Consider the following 19289-nt stretch of genomic DNA (forward strand, 5'->3'; position numbering starts at 1 on the left):
CAAGATGGTAACGAAGCCTTGATTTCAGTAGCTCAGAACTGACTCATCACTAATCAGTGAAATTGGATGACTGAAATGCAGAATCTAACAAAAGTTACAAATACGACTCTTCTTGTTTTACCTGATGCCTCAGCTGTCTCCGTGACCTCCTGACTTCCTCGCAAGGAAGCAAATTACCTGGAAGACGGTACTCACAGAAAAATAAATCATGAATGATGAATACATACGCGGTGTAATTTTTTACAACTGGCTCTCAAGGGTGTAGTAAATAAACCAAAATGTGCAAGAGGGAAGGAAAAGGAGTGGGAGAGCTATAGTGATAGAGGATTTGATTGTAAGGGGAATAGATAGGCGTTTCTGCGGCCGCTAACGAGACTGCAGGATGGTATGTTGCCTCCCTGGTGCAAGGGTCAAGGATGTCTCTGAGAGGCTGCAGGACATTCTGGAATGGGAGGGTGAACAGCCAGTGGTCGTGGTGCACATAGGTACCAACGATATAGGTAAAAAACAGGATGAGGTCCTACAAGGTGAATTTAGGGAGTTAGGAGATAAACTAAATAGTGGGACCACAAAGGTAATAATCTCTGGATTACTACCAGTGCCACGTGCTAGTCAGAGTAGAAATAGGAGGATATTTCAGATGAATACGTGGCTTGAAAAATGGTGCAAGGGGGAGGGATTCAAATTTCTGGGGCATTGGAACCAGTTCTGGGGGAGGTGGGACCGGTATAAACAGGACAGTCTGCACCTGGGCTGGACTGGAACCAATGTCCTAGGGGGAGTGTTTGCTACTGCTGTTCAGGAGGCTTTAAACTAATGTGGCAGGGGGATTGGAACAAGTGCAGAGAGACAGAGGGGTGTAAAATGAGGGTAGAAGCAAAAAGTAGTAAGGTGAAAAGTAAAAGTGGCAGGTAGGCAAATCCAGGGCAAAAAGCAAAAAGAGCCACTTTTCAACATAATTGTATAAGGGCTAAGAGTGTTGTAAAAACAAGCCTGAAGGCTTTGTGTGTCAATGCGAGGAGCATTCGTAACAAGGTGGATGAATTGAATGTGCAGATAGTTATTAATGAATATGATATAGTTGGGATCACAGAGACATGGCTCCAGGGTGACCAAGGATGGGAGCTCAACATCCAGGGATATTCAATTTTCAGGAGGGATAGACAGGAAAGAAAAGGAGGTGGGGTAGCATTGCTGGTTAGAGAGGAGATTAACACAATAGAAAGGAAGGACATTAGCCTGGAGGATGTGGAATCGATATGGGTAGAGCTGCATAACACTAAGGGGCAGAAAACGCTGGTGGGAGTTGTGTACAGGCCACCTAACAGTAGTAGTGAGGTTGGGGATGGCATTAAACAGGAAATTAGAAATGCGTGCAATAAAGGAACAGTAGTTATAATGGATGACTTCAATCTACAGATAGGTTGGGTGAACCAAATTGGTAAGGGTGCTGAGGAAGAGGATTTCTTGGAATGTATGCGGGATGGTTTTCTGAACCAACATGTCGAGGAACCAACTACAGAGCAGGCCATTCTAGATTGGGTATTGAGCAATGAGGAAGGGTTAGTTAACAATCTTGTCGTGCGAGGCCCCTTGGGTAAGTGTGACCATAATATGGTGGAATTCTTCATTAAGATGGAGAGTGACATAGTTAATTCAGAAACAAAGGTTCTGAACTTAAAGAAGGGTAACTTTGAAGGTATGAGACGTGAATTAGCTAAGATAGACTGGCAAATGATACTTAAAGAGTTGACGGTGGATATGCAATGTAAAGCATTTAAAGATCGCATGGATGAACTACAACAATTGTTCATCCCAGTTTAGCAAAAGAATAAACCAGGGAAGGTAGTGCACCTGTGGCTGACAAGGGAAATTAGGGATAGTATCAAGTCCAAAGAAGAAACATACAAATTAGCAAAAAAAAAAGCGGCACACCTGAGGACTGGGAGAAATTCAGAGACCAGCAGAGGAGGACAAAGGGCTTAATTAGGAAAGGGAAAAAAGATTATGAGAGAAAGCTGGCAGGGAACATAAAAACTGACTGTAAAAGTTTTTATAGATATGTGAAAAGAAAAAGATTGGTCAAGACAAATGTAAGTCCTTTACAGTCAGAAACAGGTGAATTGATCATAGGGAACAAAGACATGGCAGACCAATTGAATAACTACTTTGGTTCTGTCTTCACTAAAGAGGACATAAATAATCTTCCGGAAATAGTAAGGGACCGAGGGTCTAGTGAGATGGAGGAACTGAGGGAAATATATGTTAGTAGGGAAGTGGTGTTAGGTAAATTGAAGGGATTAAAGGCAGATAAATCCCCAGGGCCAGATGGACTGCATTCCAGAGTGCTTAAGGAAGTAGCCCAAGAAATAGTGGATGCATTAGTGATAATTTTTCAAAACTCCTTAGATTCTGGATTAGTTCCTGAAGATTGGAGGGTGGCTAATGTAACCCCACTTTTTAAAAAAGGAGGGAGCGAAAAACTGGGGAATTATATACCGGTTACTCTGACATCGGTGATGGGGAAAATGCTAGAGTCGGTTATCAAAGATGTGATAACTGCACATTTGGAAAGAGGTGAAATCATCGGACAAAGTCAGCATGGATTTGTGAAAGGAAAATCATGTCTGACGAATCTTATAGAATTTTTTGAAGATGTAACTAGTAGAGTGGATAGGGGAGAGCCAGTGGATGTGGTATATTTAGATTTTCAAAAGGCTTTTGACAAGGTCCCACACAGGAGAATAGTGTGCAAAATTAAAGCACATGGTATTGGGGGTATGGTATTGATGTGGATAGAGAATTGGTTGGCAGACAGGAAGCAAAGAGTGGGAGTAAACGGGACCTTTTCAGAATGGCAGGCAGTGATGAGAGGGGTACCGCAAGGCTCAGTGCTGGGACCCCAGTTGTTTACAATATATATTAATGATTTAGACAAGGGAATTAAATGCAGCATCTCCAAGTTTGCGGATGACACGAAGCTGGGCGGCGGTGTTAGCTGTGAGGAGGATGCTAAGAGGATGCAGGGTGACTTGGATAGGTTAGGTGAGTGGGCAAATTCATGGTAGATGCAATTTAATGTGGATAAATGTGAGGTTATCCACTTTGGTTGCAAGAACAGGAAAACAGATTATTATCTGAACAGTGGCCGATTCGGAAAATGGGAGATGCAACAAGACCTGGGTGTCATTGTACACCAGTCATTGAAGGTGGGAATGCAGGTACAGCAGGCGGTGAAAAAGGCAAATAGTATGTTGGCATTCATAGCAAAAGGATTTGAGTACGGGAGCAGGGAGGTTCTACTGTAGTTGTACAAGGCCTTGGTGAGACAGCACCTAGAATATTGTGTGCAGTTTTGGTCCCCTAATCTGAGGAAAGACATTCTTGCCATAGAGGGAGAACAGAGAAGGTTCACCAGATTGATTCCTGGGATGGCAGGACTTTCATATGAAGAAAGACTGGATCGACTAGGCTTATACTCACTGGAATTTAGAAGATTGAGGGGGGATTTTATTGAAACGTATAAAATTCTAAAGGGATTGGACAGGCTAAATGCAGGAAGATTGTTTCCGATGTTGGGGAAGTCCAGAACGAGGAGTCACAGTTTAAGGATAATGGGGAAGCCTTTTAGGACCGAGATGAGGAAAAACTTCTTCACACAGAGAGTGGTGAATCTGTGGAATTCTCTGCCACAGGAAACAGTTGAGGCCAGTTCATTGGCTATATTTAAGAGGAAATTAGATATGGCCCTTGTGGCTAAAGGGATCAGGGGGTATGGAGAGAAAGCAGGTACAGGGTTCTGAGTTGGATGATCAGCCATGATCATACTGAATGGCGGTGCAGGCTCGAAGGGCCGAATGGCCTACTCCTGTACCTATTTTCTATGTTTCTATGTTTTTATGTTAAGAGCAGGATTTAGGCACCGTTATTGAGACAGAACTTCTTAAAATCAGACTGTTTTAAGGATTTAAGCCAATTGAGTGAAACAAAATTAAATGATTCATTTCACTGCCTATGTGCATGACGAGCTGCATTTAAGATTCTGCGAAACAAAACTATTTATAAAAGGCATTAAGAAATCTGGTATATAAATCACAGCAGAGATGAGACAACTGGAGCAAAGGCATAGGGATGTTTTTGATTTTGTGCAAAATACAAAGCACAAAATCATTTTTTATCAAAGTACATATATGGCACCATATATACATTGGAGGCTTTTAAGGGACATTTGGATAGGCATATGGATGTTAGGAAGATGGAGGGGTATGGATGTGATGTAAGTAGGAGGGTTCATTGTTTGGGTGCTTTTGATTTGCTTTTTAACTGTTTCAGCATGACTGTGGACCAAATGGCCTGTTCCTGCCCGTACCCTCCTATCCTACTCTGAGATCCATTTTCCCCCAGGCATTCCCAGTAGAACAAAGAAATGCACAGAATCAATGAAAAAGACCAAAAACCAATGTGCAAAAGAAGACAAACTGTGGAAAAACAAAAAATAATAAACCTAATAGTAATCATAAATAAATGCTGACAATGTGATTTGTAGAGTCCTTGAAAGTGAGTCCATATGTATACCAGCTTACAATGGTTCAGAATAACATTAAGATGATTATTTTATTTAGAGAAACAGCTTGGAACTGGTCCTTTTGGCCCACCAAACCATGCCACCCAGCAACGCACAGATCAACCCTAGCCTAATCGCAGGAAAATTTACAATGACCAATTAACCTACCAACCGGCAGGTCTTTGGAATGAGGGAGGACTCCAGAGCACCCAGAGAAAACCCATGCAATCACGGGGAGAATGTAGAAACTTTCTTGCAGAGGACAAGAGAATTGAACTATGAACTCTGACACCCTAAGCTGTAATAGCGTTGTGCTAACTGCCATGCTACCGTGGTGCCCTACAATGGAGTAAGAAGTCTAAAGAATAAATCACAACAGAGAGGCAATATTCAAGATTGTTGAATGTCACTTCCAATTGTTACTCCGAATCTGATGCAGCTCAAACAAAAACACAACAAGATAAAGTGCATAAGACATAAGATTTAGGAGCTGAATTAAGCCATTCAGACCATCAGGTCTACTCTGCCATACTATAATGGCTGATTTATTATCACTCTCAACCCCATTTGCTTGTCTTCTCCCAGTAACCTTTGACACCTTTATTAATCAAGAATCTATTAATCCCCACTTTAAAGATAACCAGCAACTTGGACTCCATAGCCATTGTAGCATTGAATTCCACAGATCCACTGCCCTCTGGCTAAAGAAATTCCTTCTAATCTCTGTTCTAAATGAATGTCACTCTATTCCGAGGCTAGACTCATGCACTTTAGCAAACATTCTCTCTACATCCACTCTATCTCAGCCTTTCAATATTCAGTTGGTTTCAATGAGATTGTACTAAACTACAAGGAATAAACCCCACAGCAATCAAACACTCCTCGTACGTTAACCCCTTCATTCCTGGAATCATTCTCATGAGCCTCGTCTGTACCCTCTCCAATCCCAGAACATCTTTCTTAGGTAAGAGGCCCAAAACTGGTCACAAGACTCCAAATGCAATCTCACCATAAAGCTTCAGCACTACATCCTTGCTTTTGTATTCTAGTCCTCTCAAAGTGAATGTTAACATGGCATTTGCCAACTCCCTTTGCGCCTGATTTTTGAATTGTCTTTGTCTTTAGAAAATAGTCTATGCCTTTATTCCTACCAAAGCTCATGACCATACACTTCCCTACACTCTGTTCCATCTACCACTTCTTAGCCCATTCTCCCAATCTGTCTAAGCCCTTCTGTAGACTTGCTGTTTCCTCATCACTACTGCCCCTCCTCCTGTCTCTTATCAACTACAAACTTAGCCACAAAACCATGAATGCTGTCATCCAAATCATTGACGTAAAAGAAGTGGTCCCAATACCAACCCCTGTGGAACACCATAGTCACTGTCAACCAACCAGAAAAAGCCCCCTTTATTCTCACTCTTTGCCTCCAGCCAATCAGTCAATCTCCTATCCACGCTAGTATCTTTCCTGTAATATGATGGGCTGTTATCTTGTTCAGCAGCCTCATGTGCAGCACCTTATCAAAAGGCCTTCTGAAAATCCAAGTACACAACATTCACTGCCTCTCCTTTGTCTACCCTGCTTGTTATTTCCTCAAAGAATTCTGATAGATTTGTCAGGCAAGATTGCCCCTTAATTAAACCATGCTGGCTCCAAGCACCCTGAAACCTCATCCTTAATAATGAACTCCACCATCTTCCCAACCCCTGAAGTCAGGCAAACTGGCCTATAATTTCCTGGCTTCTGCCTCCTTCCCTTCTTGAAGACTGGAGTGGGATGGAAAATTTGTAATTTTCCAGTCCTCTAGAACCATTCCAGAAGTGGGTGATTCTTGAAAGACCATTACTAATGTCCCACAGTCTCTTCAGCAACTCTTTCAGAACCGCGAGATGTAAGTCCATCAGCTCCGTGACTTCGCTACCGTCAAACCTTTCAGCTTCCCAAGCACCCTTACACTAGTAATAGCAACTAAGCTCACGTCTGTCCTCTGATATGAAGGATTCAAAGTACATTTATTATCAAAGTATGTATAAATTATACCTTGAGATTTGTCTGCTTACAGGCAGCCACAAAACAAGGAACCTGAAAGAACCCAATTAAAAATTCACCAAAGAGAAAAAAAACACAAATCATGCAAACAACAGAAGCAAGCAACAGCATTCCAATCCAAATTAAGTCCATAGACTCAGAGTCTGGAACAACCAGAGTAGGCCCACAGACTCAGTCTCAGTTCATCACACAGCTGGGCAAATTGCGGTGAAACTCGCAGACACAAAGCACGTAGCAGCCGGAGCAGTCTCACAGCCTCAGAGAGAGGAGTCAGTGTCACAGAACACCAAGCAGAATCGGCCCAACCCTCGCCTCCGGGCCCTGCTGCTGCGATACACTCTGGGCCTGTACCCCACTGCCCAGCCCAAGGCCATTCTCAACCTTTCCAACTCAGCAGCCGGTTTAGGTGGACGGGCTCTGAAACTCCCCCACACTGAATCGTCTCCAACTCGACTCGCTCACTCGGACTCTGACACCATCTTGACCATGCCTCGACCTCACTTTTCCTCAAACATGCTACGTCTGACTTTGCATCGCACTACTGCTTTCAAATTTCTGGCATTTCCCTATCTACCTGCACATTTAAATCACTACCCCTCCCCGCCCAATTTTAGTAACATTACCTTTTTAACACGCCTTTTCTATTTCCCATTGAAATTTATATCCTGGATACTGTTCAGGGACCATCTATGCCTTGGCTTTTCAGTTTCATAAATGAGATGGCATCTATATTTCCATATTTTTAGTGTGACTGTATGTTTACTGCTATCTGCTATATATGTCTTCTGCTGTGTGTGACTGTCAGCACTATGTTTTGCACCCTGGCATAGAGAAAAACAGTCTTGTTTGCTGTACTTATGTATGGTTGAAAGACAATTAAATTTGAACTTGAATTTACGGAGAAAAAATTCTTACTATCTACTCTATCTTTGCCTCTCATAATGTTATTTGCCCCTCAACCTCCTTGACCCCCATGGAAAACCAACCCAGTCAATCCAAACTCTCTGTATAAATAAAATGCTCCAAAATGAAAACATTCTCAAAGTTCAAAGTACAAAGTACATTGATTATCAAAGTACGGATACATTATACAACTTGGGATACATTATACAACTTGAGATCCATCTCCTTACAGGCAGCCACAGAACAAGAAACCCAAGAGAACCCATTAAAGCTCCCAGTGTGCAGAGAGAAAGAGAAACAAGCTGTACAAACAATAAAAGTAAGCAAACAGCATTCAGAATGAAAGTGAGTCCTCAGGCATGAAGCGTGGAGCAGGCCACAGACTCAGCCTCCGTTCTTCACACAGCGGAGCAAGACATGGAGTCCGCAGACACAAAGCCTCCGCCTCATTGCAGTGGAGAGCGGAGCAAACGTCATGAAAGAGTGAGCAGAACCAGACTGACCCTCACGTCTTCTCCTGACACCCTGCTTTTTCGATCCATCCAGCCCGGCGTTTAAATTGCCCAAACGTCGGGTCATTCCTCGACCTAAGACCCGGTCCCTGTCGGATCAATAAGTTCCGTGTCTGGACCCTGTGCCATGCTCTGGCCCGTACCCAACCTTTCAAAATCAGCCCAGCACTTAGGATTGATCAAACCTCACTCTGGGTTTAGGTGGATGGGTTCCAAAACTCCTCCACTCTGACTTTTCTCCACTTTGCATGTCCCAACTCCACCTCGAGCGTGCCCCAACCTCGCTCTGACTACTTCTCCTCGAACATGTCTTGACCTCGCTCACACCCACTTGCCTCGAAGCTCAAGCCAGCCTCGCTGTTGCTCACCTCTCCATCGTTTGCGGTGATTGTTTACCACAATTTTTACAGAAAGAGTGTCATTAATCAAATATTTATTTGTATTTCTTGTTTTGAGAACCACCAGTAAGTTGTCGCCCACCTTCAGCAGCACCATCTTAAACCAGATGTCAGAGGACACCTCTCCTATATTTTCCTGCAAACACCTTAAAATTATGCCCCCTTGTATTAGCCATTTCTGCCCTGGGAAAAAGTCAGAATCAGGATTAGGTTTATTATCACCAACATTTGTCATGAAATTTGTTAACTTAGCAGCAGCGGTACCTTGCGGTACATGATGTAGAAGAAGAAAACCAATCAATTACAGTATATGTATACTGAATAGATTAAAAATGATGCAAAAGCAGAAATAATATATATTTAAAAAGTGAGGTAATGTTCATGGATTCCCAATGTCCATTTAGGAAATGGACTGCACAGGGGAAGAAGCTGTTCCTGAATCGCTGAGTGTGTGCCTTCAGGCTTCTGTACCTCCTACCAGCTGGTAACAGTGAGAAAAGGGCATGCCCTGGGTGCTGGAGGTCCTTAATAATGGACACTGCCTTTCTGAGACACTGCTCCTTGAATATGTCCTGGATACTTTGTAGGCTAGTACCCAAGATGGAGCCAACTAATTTTACAACCCTCTGCAGTTTGTTTCGGTCCTGTGCAGCAGCCCTTCCCCTGCCCTATAGCAGACAGTCTCTGATTATCCACTCCATCTATACTTCTTATCATCTTGTACACCTCTATTAAGTCTTCTCTTATCCTCTTTTGCTCCTAAGAGAAAATCCCTAACTCACCGAACCCATGAAAGAAACGGTCTCTAGTCCAGGCGGCATCCTGGTAAATCTCCTCTGCACCCTCTCTAACACTTACACAATTTCCTAAAATGAGACGACCAGAACTTAACACATTATTCCATGTGTGTTCTAACCAGGAACTGCAACATTATCGTGTGGCTCTTGAACTCAGTCCCCTGACTAATGAAGGCTAACACGCCACACTGCTCAACAACGCTATCAATTTGCGTGGCAACTTTGAGGGACCTATTGGCATGGACCCCAAGATCGCACTGATCCTCCACACTGGCAAGAGTTATGCCATTAACCCTGCTTTCTGCCTTCAAATTTGAAACAGAATTCCTCTCAGGTCTGTGTCGTAGGCTTCAAAATTTTCATTTCTAACTCCAAATGTTACTTTGTGACTGCTGAGTTTTTCCTCAATCATGGACGTTAAAATATTCTCAGATCCATCTGTATAAAATTACCCCTTGTTTGAAGCTCAGCCAAATTCTAACCCTGTGGCCTTAGCTTGGTATAACTATAACCTACATCTATGATCACCAGATTATATTCCAGTAAAGCCACCCCAGTAAACTGGCAGGATATAAGAAGTCACCACTGAAGTGCCGAGAATCAAGTTAACATGCAAAGCCAAATCATAAGACGTTACATCATTCATGTTTAAAAAAGCATATGGACGCACTCAGGAGAGAAAAGGGAATAAAAAAAGTACTTGGGCACACTTCCACAGTCACAGACAATGAAGGGAAAGAAAACAGTCACACTAGCACAGCGGTTAGTATAACGCTATTACAGCTCTGGGACTTCCAGAGTTTGAAGTTCAATTCCCGCCGCTGTCGGTAAAGAATTTGTACGTTCTCCCCATGAACCATCTGGGTTTCCTCAGGGTGCTCTGGTTTCCTCCCACAATCCAAAGACCTACCGGTTAGTAGATTAACTGGGCATTGTAAATTATCCCATGATGTGGGTACTTTTAAATTGATGGGATGCTGGGTGGAGCTCATTGGGTCGGAAGGGCCTGTATCTCTAAATGAAAAGCCCAGCTGTTGGTGTGTTAGCTGTAATTACTAATTCTTGAAGTTCTGAAGACTTTTCTAAACTGCTCAGTGCAGTTACCAGAAGAAACCGGAGGATGATGGAAGTAAATTTAAAGTTCAAAGTAAATTTAAAGTTCAAAATTCAAGGTAAATTTTATTATCAGAGTACATTTATGTCACCATAAACAACCCTGAGATTCATTTTCTTGTGGGCATACTCAACAAGCCTATAGGACAGTAACTGTAACAGGATCAATGAAAGATCAACCAGACTGCAGAAGACAACAAACTGTGCAAATGCAAATATAAATAAATAGCAATAAATAATGAGAACAGGAGATGAGGAGTCCTTAAAAGTGAGTCCTTTGGTAGGGGGAACATTTCAATGATGGGGGCGTGAAGTTGAGTGAAGTTATCCTCTTTTGTTCAGGAGCCTGATGGATCCAGGGAATAACTGTTGCTGAACTAGGTAGCACGAATCTGAGGGGCCTGTACCTTTCACCTGATGGCAGCAGTCAGAAGAGAGCATGAGCTGGGTGGTGGGGATCTCCCCTGATGGATGTTGCTTTCTTGTAGATTTGCTCAATGGTTAGGACTTAAGAGTGCTTTACCCATCATGGAGTGGGCCGAATCCATCGCTTTTTGTAGGATTTTCTATTCAAGGGTATTTATTGGTGTTTCCATACTGGCCTGTGATGCAGCCAGTCAATATATTCTCCACCGCACATCTATAGAATTTCGTCACGGTTTTATATGCCGTGCCAAATCTTCATAAACTCCTAAGGAAATAGAACTGCTGACATGCTTTCTTCATAATTGCACTTATGTGCTGGGTCGTGGCAGGTTTTCTTAAATAGTAACACCTAGGAATTTAACAGCATGGGGTACTTAGACAATGTTCAGAAAGCTTATGCATAATACTGACTTCATTTTGTTTGGGTTACTACATTATCTGTTCGGCAATAAGATCATATACATAGAAACACAGAAAACCTACAGCACAATACAGGCCCTTCGGCCCACAAAGCTGTGTCAAACATGTCCCTACCTTAGAACTACCTAGGCTTTACCCATAGCCCTCTAATTTTCTAACCCCATGTAGCCATCCAGGAGTCTCTTAAAAGACCCTATTGTTTCCATCCCCACCACGGCCGCCGGCAGCCCATTCCACCCACTCACCACCCTTTGCGTAAAAACCTTATCCCTGACATCTCCTCTGTACCTACTTCCAAGCACCTTAAAACTAAGCCCTCTCGTGCTAGCCATTTCAGCCCTGGGGAAAAGCCTCTGACTGTCCACACAATCAATGCCTCTCATTATCTTGTACACCTCTATCAGGTCACCTCTCATCCTCCGTTGCTCCAAGGAGAAAAGGCTGAGTTCACTCAACCTATTCTTATAAGGCATGCTCCCCAATCCAGGCAACATCCTTGTAAATCTCCTCTGCACCCTTTCTATGGTTTCCACATCCTTCCTGTAGTGAGGCGACCAGAGTTGAGCACACTGCTCCAAGTGGGGTCTGACCAGGGTCCTATATAGCTGTAACATTACCTCTCAGCTCTTAAACTCAATCCCACAATTGATGAAGGCCAATGCACTGTATGCCTTCTTAACCATAGAGTCAACCTGTGTAGCAGCTTTGAGTGTCCTATGGACTCGGAACCCAAGATCCCTCTGATCCTCCACACTGCCAAGAGTCTTAACATTAATACTATATTCTGCCATCATACTTAACCTACCAAAATGAAGTACCTCACACTTATCTGGGTTGAACTCCATCTGCCACTTCTCAGCCCAGTTTTGCATCCTATCCCCACTGTAACATCTGACAGCCCTCTACACTATCCACAACACCTCCAACCTTCATGTCATCAGCAAATTTACTAACCCATCCCTCCACTTCCTCATTCAGGTCATTTATAAAAGTCACAAAGAGTAGGGTTCCCAGAACAGATCCCTGAGACACACCACTGGTCACTGGCCTCCATGCAGAATATGACCCGTCCACAACTACTCTTTGCCTTCTGTGGGCAAGCCAGTTCTGGACCCACAAAGCAATATCCCCTTGGTACCCCATGCCTCCTTACTTTCTCAATAAGCCTTGCATGGGGTACCTTATCAAATGCCTTGCTGAAATCCATATACTCTACATCTACAGCTCTACCTTCATCAATGTGCTCAGTCACATCCTCAAAAAATTCAATCAGGCTGGTAAGGCACAACCTGCCATTGACAAAGCCATGCTGACTATTCCTAATCATATTATGCCTCTCTCCAAACGTTCATAGATCCTGCCTCTCAGGATCTTCTCCATCAACTTACCAACCACTGAAGTAAGACTAACTGGCCTATAATTTCCTGGGCTATCCCTATTCCCTTTCTTGAATATGGAAACCACATCTGCAACCCTCCAATCCTCCAGAACCTCTCCCGTCGTCACTGATGATGCAAAGATCATTGCCAGAGGCTCAGCAATCTCTTCCCTCACTTCCCACAGTAGCCTGGGGTACATCCCGTCCGGTCCCGGTGACTTATCCAACTTGATGCTTACCAAAAGCTCCAGCACATCCTCTTTCTTAATATCTACATGCTCAAGCATTTCAGTCCACTGCAAGTTATCCCTGCAATCACCAAGATCCTTTTCCGTAGTGAATACTGAAGTAAAGTATTCAATAAGTACCTCTGCTATTTCCTCCGGTTCCATACACACTTTCCCACTGTCACACTTGATAGGTCCTTCCTCTCCAACTGGCTTCACCTTTCACCTTCTAACTAGTCTTCTCCCCCTCCCACCCCACCCCACCTTTTTATTCTGGCATCTTTTCCCTTCCACTTCAGTCCCGTGGGAAGGTCTCAGCCCAAAATGTCGACTGTTTATTCTTTTCCATTATTGCTGCCTGACCTGCTGAGTTCCTGCAGCATTTTGTGTGTGTTGCGATGGATCTTCAGCATCTTCAGACTTTCTCCTATTGCAGCACTGAAGGGGTTAATAGACAATCAACTTCTGGGCAAGTTTGTTTAACTTCAGCATGGTATTCTGCCCCTGCACGTACGTTACTGGATAATCACTGAAACAATACCATTCCCAAATAAAGGTCTCTTTAACAGTTCAAGGAATAGCGATGACTCAGCATTTTAAAATTAAGAGAATGCATTTTCTTACCCCTTTAGGAATTTGCTACCAGAACACTCATAAGGATTTCGTTTCTGCTACGTAGGTTTAACCTGTAAAGTGTCTGCAAGTAAAAGTAAACAAGTAAGTTTGCTTTCTCTCTACTCTTGCTGCTTTCATTGACATCTCACAGCAACCGTGGCCCATCTGATGCACTTCTTGTGCACCATGATGCACATCGACAACCCCTTAAACCCCCTTACGATGGCCTGTTCCACATTGTGGAATGGGGCAAAAGGACAATTATTGTAGATAGGAAGGATAAACCTGAATGTATTTCTGTAGATCGCATTAAACAGCTCACCAACATCTGGATGGTTCCTCTAGCACACCGCCTCGATCACGACATGACCACGTGTGTGTCAGCACCCTTCTGGACAAGCCAGAGGCATCTGCTGTTACTCCACCCAAGACACACAGAATCTGAGCCGGGCGGCTTGTACGAGCTCCAGACAGACTCACAATGCCAATTTTGGTGAGTTCTGGGGGGTGGGGATGGCCTGTGTAGGGTAACGCAATAGATGACAGATGGCATATATTGTTCAGAATAGAAACATTCCTATTGAGTTATTGTGTTTACTGTAAGAGACGGTGTTTCACGTAATGACATCAGTGAAAGACGACTACTTTCAGTTTGTTTGCAATGGAAGTAAAGGGCCGCAGCTTTTGTTAAGCACATAAAACAGCTCTCACATGTTTCATTCACAAAAGTGTATTTTGACAAACCAAATCTTCTTAACACTCTTGGAGCTGACTGAGTGAACTTCAAGGAGGGTTTGCCTGCAAGACTCTACCTCTACTTCCTGAGGAGGCTGCGGAGACTAGGCAAGACATTGAAAACTTTGATAGACTTCTATAGATGTGGACTGAAAGTGTATTGACTGGCTGCATCATGGCCTGGTATGGGAACACCAATGCTTTTAAGTGGAAAATCTACAGAAGGTAGTGGATTCAGCTCAGTACATCACAGGTAAAGCCCTCCCGATCACTGAGCACATCCACTTGAAACACTGTCACAGGAAAGCAGCGTCCATCGTCAAAGGTCCTCACCATGCTCTTTTCTGACAGCAGAAGGTACAGGAGCCTCAGGACTCACAGCAACAGGTTCAATAACAGTTACTGCCCTCAACGATCAGGCTCATACATTGAGTGTTCCCATAACCAATTATCTCAGTTTAGGGACTCTTTATCTTGTTATTTCATGTGCTCGTTATTTATTGCTATTTATTTATTTATTTTGCATTTGCACAGTGTGTTGTCTTCTATGCTCTTGTTCTTTCATTGATCCTGTTTATAGTTACTATCCTACAGATTTGCCGAGTATGCCCGCAGGAAAAAGACTCTCAGGGTTGTGTGTGGTGACATGTATGTACTCTGATAATAAATGCTTTGAACTTTGAAACTGATAATGATTATTATTTTCTGTTAGTGGATTTGGTGCTTTCAATGAAATGGCAATACTGCAATTAACTTGGATTAAGTTCCTTCTTTATCCCAGCTCACCACATAACATTTTTAACCCCCAAAAGTATGATACAATAAAAATAAGGCACTCCTCAGTAACCTCCTTTAAAATTTCAACAACCCTGATTAATGAACAAGGATGGTAAAGATCATAAACACACAAGGGGTATCACAAAAGGACAGAGATTATGCAGGCACACGAGTGAATCTGCAGATGCTGGAAATAAATAAAAACACAAAATGCTGGCAGAACTCAGCAGGCCAGACAGCATCTATGGGAGGAGGCAGTGACCACACAAGTGAATCTGCAGATGCTGCTACCTCCTCCCATAGATGCTGTCTGGCCTGCTGAGTTCTGCCAGCATTTTGTGTTTTTAGAGATTATGCAGGACAAGTATTTCAGTTTCCTTGGCAATCTTTATGTTTATACAGGGATTAAGCACATTAACAGGCCCTTCTGGCTCTTGAATGCTGGGAGATCTCATTGAAACCTACCAAATATTGAAAGGCCTAGATAGAGAGGATTGGAGAGGAAGTTTCCTATTGTGGCAGAGTCTAGCACCAGAGGGCAAATTCAGAATAGAGGGAAGTCCATTTAGAACAGAGATGAGGAATAATTTCTTTAGCTTGAAGTGGTAAATCTGTGGAATTTGCTCCCATGGACATCTGTGCAGATTTAGTCATTGAGTATATTTAAAGTGGAGGTTGATAGGTTCTTGGTTCAAAAGTCAAAGTGCATTTATAATCAAAGAATGTATGCATTATACAACCTTGGGATTCGTCTCTTTACAGGCAGCCACAAAACAAAGAAACCCAAAAGAACCCATTAAATTAAACCCAAAAAACACCCAATGTGCAGAGAGAGATTAAAAAAAACATATCATGCAAACAATAAAAGTAAGCAAGTAGCATTTAGAATGAAAGTGAGTCCAGAGACACGAAGCCCAGAGCAGCCAAAGCAGGCCCACGGCCTCAGGGTCAGTTAGTTGGGGCAACAAAGGTTACGGGGAGAAGATAAGAAAATAGAAGATAGAGGTTGAGAGGAATGATGGAATGGCAGAGCAGACTCAATGAGCCAAGTGTCCTAATTCTGCTCCTATGTCTTATGGTCTTATAATAGAAGTAATGAGTGGCTCAGCAGAAAGCGGGTTATAAAGAGTCGCCACACTCCCGCACCATGTGATAAACCCGGCATCGTTTGCTCATGTCTTTTTGCATTGGAGTTGTTTCCCAAATATGAGTTTTGCTATCCATAATTTGACTTCTCAAAAGTAATCAATTGTAACCTCCACCATCCAGGCCCTCTTCACTCAGCTGCCATCAGGGAGAAGTACAGAAGCCTTAGGTCCTGTGGTAAACTATGTATACCTGTCTGGACACGCCCCTTTGCTGACTGCTCCTGTGGCTCCTCTCACAGACCCCTGTATAAAGGCGATTGGAGGCACTGCTCCTCCCTCAGTCTCCGAGATGTTGTGGTCACTTTTGCTGCTAATAAAAGCCTATCATTCGCCTCCAATCTCCGATAGTTATTGATGGTGCATCAATTTTATTAGCAGCATTTTAAAACATGGAGATTATTTTACGACCCGAAAGATTGGATATTGACCCTCAATCTCCGGAAGCCAGCATCGCTTTTGAACTCTGGCTTGCATACTTCCAATCGTACCTGGAAGAGATTCGTGTGACCGAGCCTGCAACGATGCACAAAATTCTCCTCTCCAGGGTCAGTCCGCGGGTCTACTCCCTGATCCAGGACATGCCAACCTACCAAGGGGCACTGGACGCCCTCAAAAGACAATACCTGCAGCCGGTGAACACTGTCTACACAAGACATCGCTTAGCGGCACGGCGGCAACAGACCGGCGAGTCGAGCGGGTAGTTTGTCCGGGCCCTACAGACACTCGTGTGGGCCTGCGACTGCAGGGGACTGACGGCGGAACAGCATGCGGAGCTCCTGGTAAGAGACGCCTTCATTACGGGGATCGGGTCAGTGTACGTGCGCCAGCGGCTGCTGGAACACGCCGATCTTACCTTACATTCGGCGATCGAGCTGGCCAACATGCTGGAGGCTGCTCTGCATGATGCTGATGCTGTCCAGGCACGCAATCTCCCGCCGGCCCCATGGACGCCGCAGACCCTGCAACCCGCCGGCGAATCGACCTCGGCTGCTGCCAGTTGTGAGTCCATGAAGTCCCCGCAACCCGGCCTATCAACTACGGCTGCTGCCAGTCGCAAGTCCACGTAGTGTTACTTCTGCGGACTCGAAAGGCACCCCCGAAAACGCTGCCCGGCCCGAGAAGCGACCTGCTCCAGCTGCAGAAAGAAGGGCCACTTCGCCAAGGCCTATAAGTCTAAACCACAAGTGAGGTCGAGCAGCGCCGCGTGCGAGGCATGTGGGTCACCATCTTGCCTGCCCACCTCGTGTGAGGCATGGGGGCGGCCATCTTTGTCGGCACCACCTCGCCCCGCCTCCAACCCACGGGTGCTTACTGGGCACCAAGATGGCGGTTCAACTCTGGCCTTCGTGACCCTCAACCAAAGCGCCACACACCAGCTTGCAAGGTCAATGATGGACATCCTGGTGGAGGGGCACAGGACTAGCTGCCTGTTTGACACGGGCAGCACTGAGAGTTTTATTCACCCGGACACGGTGCAACACTGCAGACTCGTGACACAGCCGGTAAGCCAGAGGGTCGCCATGGCTTCTAGATCGCATTCCACAGACATCCGGGGGGGTTGTGTAGCAACATTGGTGGTGCAGGGCACAGAATATTGGGACTTTGCGTTACTGGTCATGCCTCAACTGTGCCCGCCTGTGCTATTGGGGCTCGACTTCCACAGCCACCTGAAAAGTGTGACAATGGAGTATGACGGGCCCCTCTCACCAATCACTGTCAGAAATCCTCAGTTTTGTGGGACTTTGTCATTGGCCCTGACCCCGACCGTATGCATCCCCTGTTGGAACTCCCTCTTCCCACCACCCTCAGAGCCCTCAAACAGTGCCTGGGCTTCTTTTCCTATTACACCCAATGGGTCCCTCACTACGCAGACAAGGCCCAACCCGGTCAAGTCCACCACATTTCCCCTCTCTGCCGAGGCCTGCGCGGCCTTCAGCCGCATTAAAGGGGACATTGCCAAAGCAACAATGCATGCGGTGGACGAGAACATTCCCTTCCAAGTAGAGAGTGACGCCTCCGACTTCGCGCTGGCTGCTACCCTCAATCAGGCAGGCAGGCCAGTAGCATTCTTCTCTCGTACCCTTCAGGGCCCTGAAATTCGGCACTCCGCGGTGGAGAAAGAAGCCCAGGCCATAGTGGAAGCTATTAGGCACTGGAGGCACTATCTCGCCGGCAAAAGGTTCACCTTGCTGAACGACCAGCGCTCAGTTGCGTTCATGTTCTGCAACCAACAGTGGGGCAAAATCAAAAATGATAAAATTTTGAGGTGGAGAATCGAACTCTCCACCTACAACTATGATATCCTGTACCGGCCTGGAAGGCTCAATGAGCCCCCTGATGCCCTATCCCGGGGAGCGTGTGCCAGCGCACAGCTCGACCAGCTAAACGCCCTCCATGCAGATCTTTGCCACCCGGGGGTCACCCGATTTTACCATTTTGTGAAAGCCCGGAACCTGCCTTACTCCCTTGAGGAAATCAGGACGATGACCAGGGACTGCCAAGTCTGTGCTGAGTGCAAACCGCACTTCTACTGTCCTGAACAGGCACAACTTATCAAGACCACCCGCCCCTTTGAGCAACTGAGTGTCGACTTTAAGGGCCCCCTTCCCTCCATCGACCGCAATGTCTACTTTCTCAACATAATCGACAAGTACTCGTGGTTCCCCTTTGCCATCCCCTGCCCCGATACCACTGCCACGTCCGTCATAAAAGCCCTGCGCCAGCTCTTCACTGTTCAGATATCCCTGCTATATCCACAGTGATAGAGAGTCCTCGTTTATGAGTGACGAGCTGCGCCAGTACCTGCTGGCTAGGGGTATTGCTACTAGTAGGACCACGAGCTATAATCCCCGGGGGAATGGACAGGTGGAGAGGGAGAATGCCACTGTGTGGAAGGCCACACTCTTAGCCCTTAGGTCAAAGGGATTGCCGGTCTCTCGCTGGCAGGAGGTCCTCCCCGAGGCGCTCCACTCCATCCGCTCCCTGTTATGTACGTCTACCAATGCCACCCCTCATGAGCAACTCTTTTCTTTTCCAGGAAGTCTGCCACTGGGACCACCCCACCGGCTTGGCTGACGTCCCCAGGCCCAGAGCTGCTCCGGAAACATGCGAGGAGCAATAAATACTCCCCGATGGTCGAGAGGGTTCACCTACTTCATGCGAACCCCCAGAATGCCTACGTGGTCTTACCTGATGGGCGGGAGGACACGGTCTCCGTCCGCGAC

At 45.2% G+C, this 19289-nt stretch overlaps 1 protein-coding gene across 2 annotated transcripts in view; it reads right to left on the minus strand.

The window, feature by feature from the left end:
• Positions 1–19289, minus strand: part of LOC140718789 (transcriptional activator GLI3-like) — a 426621-nt gene that overhangs the window by 292902 nt on the left and 114430 nt on the right. The window contains exon 2 of one of the 2 annotated variants that reach the window (XM_073033058.1): positions 13415–13487. The exons of the other annotated variant lie outside the window; for it this stretch is intronic. The gene's annotated coding sequence lies outside the window, so the exon portion shown is untranslated. The remainder of the gene's footprint in view (positions 1–13414; positions 13488–19289) is intronic. 2 annotated transcript variants of the gene reach the window in all.

The sequence above is a fragment of the Hemitrygon akajei genome, chromosome 1 (assembly GCF_048418815.1).
Source record: "Hemitrygon akajei chromosome 1, sHemAka1.3, whole genome shotgun sequence".
Classification (NCBI taxonomy): Eukaryota; Metazoa; Chordata; class Chondrichthyes; order Myliobatiformes; family Dasyatidae; genus Hemitrygon; species Hemitrygon akajei.